Genomic DNA, 9113 nt, shown 5'->3' on the forward strand with positions numbered 1-9113 from the left:
CGGCGCTGTCCTTGCAACTGTCTCAATGACAGGAATAATGTGCCGCAGAGCTAAGGGGGACAAATGGTAAATCTCCAGCTAAGAACAATGATAATGAAAGCACAGAAGTGAAAATTCATTACTCGAGGCTGCTCGGGAGCTACCCTGAGGGACCCTCTGAGGCTTTCTGGGTTGTTTTAACCCTTCAGGCCTGGCTCCAGTGTTCAGCCCAATGTGCTGTGCCACTGACTGTGCAGCCCTACCCCCTTTTTTCCCTCATTTCTTAATTAAAACAACTTTTGCCTTCTCCAAACAAAGCATCGTGCCAGACCCCACAGCATCCTGCCATTCGGCACTCAGCTTCCCAAAACTGTGCAAGCAGAGAGAACAGCATAATGTGATTTTTTGGTCAGCTGCTGGAGGAAGGAGCCTAATAACGTTTTCTCCTATTTCCAACAGCTCACGTGGAGGTGGGAGCAGTGACTAGACAAGACAGACAGCCCAGCTCCAGAGGTGAGTTCATTCCCTCCTGAGTGGAGGGGTCTTTCTTGACTACTTTTTGGCCTCCTGGAGGAGAGGGGATCTGTTTCAGCGCTGCTAACGTTGCTTAGGATGCCCCAGCATCCTGCCAGCTCTCTGAAAAAGTTAGAGATGCCCATCAGGCATCTCCATGGCAACCTTGGGATGCTCATTCCAGCCAGGCACAGTGGCCATGCCGGAGCTGCAGGCTGTCAGGTTCATCTTCTACCACCTTTTGGAAGAGCAATGAGAAGCGAGAGGGTGTCTGGTTCCTCAGCACACCTCGGGGCTCAGACATGGGGAACAGGGCAACTGGCTCTTCCAAGCTGGTAGCAAAATACCTGGCAAAGGGTAAAAGTTTGGCCCGTGCAAAAACAATGTGGTGTTTTGGGTGGGAATGGCAGTGACACAGTCAGGCTGAGAGGAGGTACAGCCCTCGAGGAGGGCAGGAGATGCGGTAAAGGAGAATGCCACCCGTGCCAGCTTGATAGAGCAAACCCACACCTTGCCTCCTGGCCCATGAACAGCATCCCTGCCCTCAGGGCAATGCAAAGGAAGGGGGCAGCTCCAGGCAGCACTTACCTTCTAGTCCTTGGCCAAAAAAGTACAAGTTTACATGTGGAAGAAATAGTCTTGGCTCCCTGTGGACACATTCTTCCCACCAGCCAGCTTTACTTATTGTCTGGGACACAGAAGACCTCCTTCACATCACTCCTCATCCTGGAAATACATGGAATCAACAGCATTCCTGGTTCAAGGACCCCTATGTAGCAAGAACAGGCCTGCCTTGCCCTGAATTAAGTTTATGCATCTCCTATTGGCATCGTCACACCTCATTCTGTCCTGACAAGCACCGGATTCTTCATTCAAGGGCACCTGAGATCACTTTTTTTGGTAGACATAGTTCCGAGAGAAACATCAAGGTTATTCCTCCAGAGGTCTCACATAAAATTCAAACTGTTCAGCCCTTACTACTGACACTGTGGTGTGTTCCACCAGCAGCAAATACGCATAAACCATCTCAAAGACAAGAAGACAGTTTCCTCAATAGCTTAGCCAACTCATCGGCATACTTCCTTCTATTGCCACTGGTGTGTCATCAACTCATCCAATAGCTCAGGTGTTCATGATCATCATGTAGAGCACCCAGCTCCTTCCACAGCATCCTGGCACCTTGGTTTAAGAAGAAGTAACCCCAACGAGAACTGTTTCATGACCTTGCCTCCAAATGACCATTCAGGTCCTTCAGCTCTAACTCCAGCCACACACAACCAGGGGGCTTGCCCATCTGCGGACAAAGCTCCCAAGGAGCAACAGCCCCACCCTGGTGTCTCAGGAAGGAAAGTTGGGGTGTTTAGTCCCCCCAGGGCCACTGTCACTCCAGAAGGGTTGATTCCTACAGTGTCTGCTTTCCCTCAAACATCAGTACTCATACTGAGCTGCACGTATTTTTCCAAACTTGCTTTCCATCTACGCTTGTCATTGTATTAGAAAATACCAAGTTGACTGGGCAGAGGAGATAACTCATTTGTCTACTGGGTCAACAAGAAGAAGGGGCTTTGCTCATCACCGCAGCAGAGAGATGTTGGTGGAATGTAAAAGACGATGCTTGGTCTAGCAAAGCACCTTCTGCATCTCCCAGGAGATGCTTATTTAATTAGAAGGGGCAAAGCTCCCTCCTGAATAAACCAGAAATAGCCTTCCAGGGAAAAAAAAAATAAATAAATAAACCTGCCTGGGTATTCTGGAGGACTCTCGGAAAGAACAGCTATGCAATCTCCACCAGACTTGCACAGCACAAGAGCCTGAGTTTCAGAGGAAGGGTACATCGAGAGAGCCAGGGAACAGGGATGCCCTTCATATTTAATACTGGTGAGAGGAGATAGCACATGCTTTCTGCCCGTCCCCTCCTCATTTCTTCACCTATGTCCCTTAAAACATTTGTAACCGTGCTACCCATCTCAGGCGCATTTTGCATTAATTCATTAATCGAGCTTGTCTGAGGGCAATTTTATGGTAAGTGGTTGACAATAAAGCACGTCGCCCAAGGGCATGGCTAATGCATAATTCAGGTTACCGGGACACCTTCACAAACCATCCCTAAACCCTCTGCAGGGTATCCAAGGGCCTCTCCTGTCCCTGGAAAAGCTGAATGAGTCCTTTCTAGAGCCGGTCTCACGGTGGTTGGGAGATGACAAAACCTCTTCCAGCAACCAGTGGAAGGCAGGAGACCTCACTGGCCTCCCAGCGAGGTCAGAGGGGAAGGGGTCCATCACATTTGCCTTCAAAGGATGAGTGATTTGAAGATTATAAAAGGATTAATGCCTCAATGACCGCAGGCAGCCCAGCTAGAACCGCTCTCCTCATCTAGAAAGGCCAGCAACAAAACGTAAGCCAAGCAGCGGGCTGAAGGTCAGCAGATCCATGCCCGGAGGGACGAGGCAGCATAGTTCTCCAGCCCTGGCAACCTCTGGTGGCAAATGTCCTTGCCGACAGCCCCCTCCTTCCCTCCCTCCAGCAGCCCTGCGTGCTGGGGACAGAGCCCCAATCCAGCTGCCACCGTGGCAGGGGAGCAGGAGCACCCTGCCAAAGCCACCCCAAGTGGCTGAGGACACCAGGCCACCCAGGCACCAACGGCACTATTTTTCATCTTTAAGAAACCTTAGCAAAAACCTTCTGCTGAATCTTCAGCTGCTGAAAGCAAGAAACAAAGGAAAGAAGGGGCAGTGGCCGTCATGGCAGTGTGGCTTTTCACTGGAAAAGGGAAAAGTGGCAGGAACCTGCAGAAATATTTGCAGCCCTCTCTCTGAGCGCAGAGATAATGTGATGCTCATGTTCCCTGAGCCACAGCTCTGCTCCACATCCAACTCCGTGCTCATCATACGGCTGCTGCCAGCATCCCTGCACGGGCAGCCAGGGCAAGGGTGTCCATACGCTCTCAAAGGCTGTGCCCTATCACCCAGGCTTGGCTTCCATGGACCAGCAATGCCATCCGAGATGCATCACCTCCTGCCAGAGGTTCTCCTGCCCGGGGACAGCTATTTCCCCAAGGCAGGTAGACTCCAGCTTCACGGCATCGCTCCCCACCATCCTCTTCCTCGGGGCTGTGCCTTCAGCTCAGTTCTGCACCAACCTCCATTGTCTCCCTGCAATCTAAATATGTCCTGACCTCTCCTCGCAGGACTAGCCCCAGCCATCAATTAGCTTCCCGGTTGTGTGGATACCAAGAAACTGAATACAGGGGTTTATAGTTCAGTGGAAAGTTCTGCCGCCGTCTTAAATCATAAAGCACAGCTGCTGACACAGCAGAAGCTGCAGAACCAAGAGAGCGTCTGAGCAATCTGTGGTTTGGAAGCTGCTGGGAGGGAGAAGAAGTGCAGCGTCTCGCAGCTCTGCTGGGAGGGAGGGAGAAAGGACAGGCAGGCCAAAAGAGCGGATTAAAACTCATCAGAGCACAATTGTAACATGTGATGCAACAGGAACGTGTCCCGGCGCTCCAAAGTTAACTGGCAATTGGGACAGAGAAAAGGGCAGCTGAGATTCAATGACTGCAAATGCAAAGTAATGCCCGGGAAAGAAGAAAAAAAAAAAGCCACAACGAACTCCAAATATATACGCACATGATAATGGGCTTTAAATTAGCTATTCTGAACTGGAAGACAGAGCTTGGGAGTCGTGTCGGAGAGTTGTGTGAAAATACCCGCTCGGTGGTGGGTGAACAAAGCAAAGCTGATGCTGGGATGGGACCTGAAGGGGAAGGGCAGGGAGAACGAGACAACAGCAGGTCCAGCCCTGGTCCCCCATCTCAAAAGGGGTACGGTAGAGGAGGAGGAGCAGCAACAGGGAACAAGTCCTTCACAAAGGGGCTAAGAGCTCGGAGGTGGCTACTGCTAATGGCTTCTCGGATAGCACACGTGGGAAAAACAAGGGTATTGTTTGTTGTAAGGCAGGAACCAGCCAGCATCAACCAAAAGGCAGAAAGCCATGAGTATTACCCAATTATCAAAGGTGTCACCATCAAAGGCTTGATTGTTCCAAACTGGCATTCATCTTTAGATGACATTGGTGTTGCCCCCACTGGCGTTACATGCCCAAACAGCGGAGAAGACTCTGGACCACCAAGTTGTAAGCCATCTCCCCCAGGGTGGACAGCTAGAGCAGGTCAGGAGAACATGCCCCGTGTCTCTGCACCGAGGAGAAGGGCAGCCCTAGCACTTTTTCCAGGTGTGGGCATCTACAACGGTCTTGGAAAAGCTTTTGGGCACCCTCAACCATGGTCCTTGCCAGGACCAAGGTCTCCAGCAACCACCTTTCAGAGCGGTGGAGGCAGGACATCTTCCCACCACACCTTCTGCTGGAGCCTTTACGGACCGCAGCAAAGGCAAAACACCTGCAGAAGAGTTAAAACGCTTTCTTGGGGAACGCAGCCTGCAATTTTCCTTTCTGCCCAATGGGATTCAAATAACCTAATTCTTGCTCTACATTCGTACGGTCTCTCTCTCCCCCGGATCACCCCTGGAGAAATGACAGCCGTGTGGTAAATACATGTAATCACGCCACTCTGATAGCTTCTCTTGTTCTCTGGCCATTAATTCATCTCCCTGGGACTTAGGCGAACATTTCAAATCCTGCAGCAAATTCAAAGGGCTGCCTTTATTTTAAAATCAACACAGCAGTAGAAGGCTTTCTCCTTTCCCTCCTCAAAACGCAAATTTTTTTTTTGAGCTTCAAAAATACCCTGGCACACAGACAGACGTTGCTGGTCGTGACCTTGTCTCAGGCCAGTGACAGGCTCCCTATGCATAGGCAATGGCATGGCTACGGAAATGTCTTGGACAAGGTTTCTTGTCTGCAGGGAGCACCCACCTCAAGCAAAGCCTTTGCCTTCCTACTCACGGCACCGTCAGAAAAACCCGTCAGAAACCTTCCCTTTCCACTCTCAAGGTATGCTTTTCTTGGGAGAAAAAAAAAAAATAAATAGGAGGAAAGAAAATGCAAAAGAGCCCTCCAAAAACAACTACCTTACCATAGAATCATAGAATGGTTTGGGTTGGTGAAAAGAAAATGTAAAAGAGCCCTCCAAAAACAACTACTTTACCATAGAATCATAGAATTGTTTGGGTTGGAAGGGACCTTAAAGATCATCAACTCATCAACTCCCAACCCCCCTGCCCTGGGTAGGGACACCTCCTACCAGACCAGGTTGCTCAAAGTCATAGAATCATAGAATGATTTGGGTTGGAAGGGACCTCAAAGATCATCGAGTTCCAACCCCCCTGCCATGGGCAGGGACACCTCCCACCAGAGCAGGTTGCTCAAGACCCCATCCAGCCTGGCCTTGAACCCCTCCAGGGATGGGGCATCCACAACTTCCCTGGGCAACCTGTTCCAGTGTCTCACCACCCTCATAGTAAAAAATTTCTTCCTGAGATCTAAACTGAATCTTTTTTCTTCCAATTTAAAACCGTTTCCCCTTGTCCTATCATTCAGGTATTGAAAGGCCGCTATAAGGTCTCCCCGGAGCCTTCTCTTCTCCAGGCTGAACAGTCCCAGCTCCCTCAGCCTGTCTTCACAGGAGAGGTGCTCCATCCCTCTGATCATCTTCGTGGCCTCCGCTGGACCTGTTCCAGCCGGTCCATGTCCTTTCTGTGTTGAGGACTCCAAAGCTGGACACAGTATTCCAGGTGGGTCCTTCCTGATGATCGTTATTCCCAGGGAAGCAGAAACATCCTGCAGAGGCTTTCATTGTGCTGGGAACACATTTTGGCTGAGTGCAGCTGAGGACGTCGGTGGAAAGAGCCCTGCAGCTCTGCACCCTGTGGGCCACCGGGCAGGGAGCAGCCAGCTCTCCGGTCAGAGAAATAAAATAAGACACTACTAATTTTTCCAGCCTGCCAGGAAGGAAGAGCGCCAGCAGCAACCTCCGCATGCTCGGCTGTGGAGGCTCCAGCTCAGAGCTGCCAGGGAAGAAAGGCATCAGCTGAACATCAGCTGGTGCCACCGCACCATCGGTGTGGGTGCCTGCACCCAGTTCAGCTCATGTTCTCGTGGTTGCACCACCGAAACCTTCTTCTACCAATGTCCCCAGCCAGATTTTATGCCTTCTTGTTGTCACTGAGCCATCACCTTTCCAGAGCTGGAGGAGAAGGATGTTAAAAGCAGACCTGGAGGAGGAAGGAGCTGCTTTGCTGGAGGACTTGGAGGGAAATCACCATCAACGGGAGGCAGCAGCAGAGTGAAGAAGGTTGGTGGGAAGATGCATTGGCTGGAGCAGAGTTTGGTGCAGGACCTGTGGGCGACACCAGAATTAGGATTCAGCCATGATGATGAGTGGTTCAGGAGATCAGAGTGTCCCACCTGGGAAGACGAGGGAGAAGAAGGGACCTGCAGGACCAAGGGCTGCACCCTGGAGGAGTGGCTGGGGCAGCGGGGAGGAACAAGCTGCTTTGCTGGAGGACATGAAGGGAAATCACCATCGATGGGAGGCAGCAGCAGAGCGAAGAAGGTTGGTGGGAAGATGCATTGGCTGGAGCAGAGTTTGGTGCAGGACCTGTGGGCGACACCAGAATTAGGATTCAGCCATGATGATGAGTGGTTCAGGAGATCAGAGTGTCCCACCTGGGAAGACGAGGGAGAAGAAGGGACCTGCAGGACCAAGGGCTGCACCCTGGAGGAGTGGCTGGGGCAGCGGACTAATTTTTCCAGCCTGCCAGGAAGGAAGAGCGCCAGCAGCAACCTCCACGTGCTCGGCTGTGGAGGCTCCAGCTCAGAGCTGCCAGGGAAGAAAGGCATCAGCTGAACATCAGCTGGTGCCACCGCACCATCGGTGTGGGTGCCTGCACCCAGTTCAGCTCATGTTCTCATGGTTGCACCACCGAAACCACGTTCTACCAATGTCCCCAGCCAGATTTTACTCCTCCTTGTTGTCACTGAGCCATCACCTTTCCGGAGCTGGAAAAGAAGGATGTTAAAAGCAGACCTGGAGGAGGAACAAGCTGCTTTGCTGGAGGACATGAAGGGAAATCACCATCGATGGGAGGCAGCAGCAGAGCGAAGAAGGTTGGTGGGAAGATGCATTGGCTGGAGCAGAGTTTGGTGCAGGACCTGTGGGCGACACCAGAATTAGGATTCAGCCATGATGATGAGTGGTTCAGGAGATCAGAGTGTCCCACCTGGGAAGACGAGGGAGAAGAAGGGACCTGCAGGACCAAGGGCTGCATCCTGGAGGAGTGGCTGGGGCAGCGGGGAGGAAAGGGTGCTCCTCGGCGGTGGCATGGGCAGGAGCAGGCAGGGCTGGGTGACAGGTGAGAGGGAGATGCTAAAGGCCAGCGGGCAGATGGCAGAAGTGTGATTAGAAAGTCACTCCAGCCATAAATCTCAGGGACCTGAACCAGAGACGGGCAAGCCCCAGATGGCTTGGAAAGCCTGGCTGGCAGCACCCAGCACCTCTCAGCGTGCATCTGTCCCTCCCTCCTTCTCCTCACCGGGCTTCACCACCTCCAGCGACCTCCTTACAGCCAGAGCAGGGACCCCCAAACCTGAAACCACTTCGATGGAGGAACTGAAGAGCAAAACCAACACCTGGACCCCAATAACAACATTATCCACCCCCAGCACAGGGCTCTCACCCCGTTATTGGGGTCTACATGCAACGTCCCATCACTGACACTCGCCCCCTTGGCAGGGATGCTGCGGGCACCATCCAGGGGGTGAGGGAAGCTGCAGGACCATGCAAAGGTGCACCAGCAAAGCTGGATGGAGGAAGGTCCCCCGCAGCCACGCACGCTATTTCTGGATCTGCTGGGGGCTGGATTTGCAGGCGAGCACGGGGCCGGATCGGCTGTCCGTGCTTTGGAAGGGGCTCAGGAACAGCAAAGGGGGCAGGAGATGGGGAGGGAGCAGGATTTATATAGAGACCCACGGGGAAAACCCGTGTCCGCGGGCAGGAGTAACCCAACACCGGGCAGGAGTACCAGCTCCCGCCTGCAGACCCAGGACACCATCCCCAGCCAGAGGAGACCAGAATTCCCACAATCCTGCCCAAAAAGTGCTCCCCATGCCTGCACAAAGGCACCTTGCCCCTGCCAGGCTCCCAAAACCAGCCACTGCCTCCTGCAAGGCTGCTGGAGAGTTGTGTGTGTGTGTGTCCCCACCACCTCTCTTCAACCCACAGGTGCCATCGGTCCCCCGGGACCCCCCGGCCGGGGCTGGCAGCTCTGGTGGGATGGAGGCCAGGGGTAAAATTAGAAATCATCACCCTGCCAGCCCTTTCTGCCGGGGCCAGCTGAGCCCGCTCGCTAACCCCGCACTGTAACCCTTGTCGTGCCCTATTTTTTGTAGGCTGGGAGAGTTTCTAGAAAGCTGGGGGTTCGCACAGCTTTCCCCTCTCCGTGAGCAATCCCCAGCCCGCAGGCTGATGGGGATTTATTATATAAATATGGGTTTATTATATTTTTGGGGGGGCGGAGGGGTGTTCCTTTGGGAATTGCACGCTGCCATTCCCTTCCAAGCCAAGGGAAATGACCCTCTCCACCATAAATTGGAGCTCCTACCCCCTTTCTTGCCCCATTTCTCCCCACTGTGGTCGCTGCCCACCTCTCCCCCCCTCCTCCCGC

Source organism: Calidris pugnax, unplaced genomic scaffold, assembly GCF_001431845.1.
Source record: "Calidris pugnax isolate Ruff unplaced genomic scaffold, ASM143184v1 scaffold37, whole genome shotgun sequence".
In the NCBI taxonomy this organism is placed as follows: Eukaryota; Metazoa; Chordata; class Aves; order Charadriiformes; family Scolopacidae; genus Calidris; species Calidris pugnax.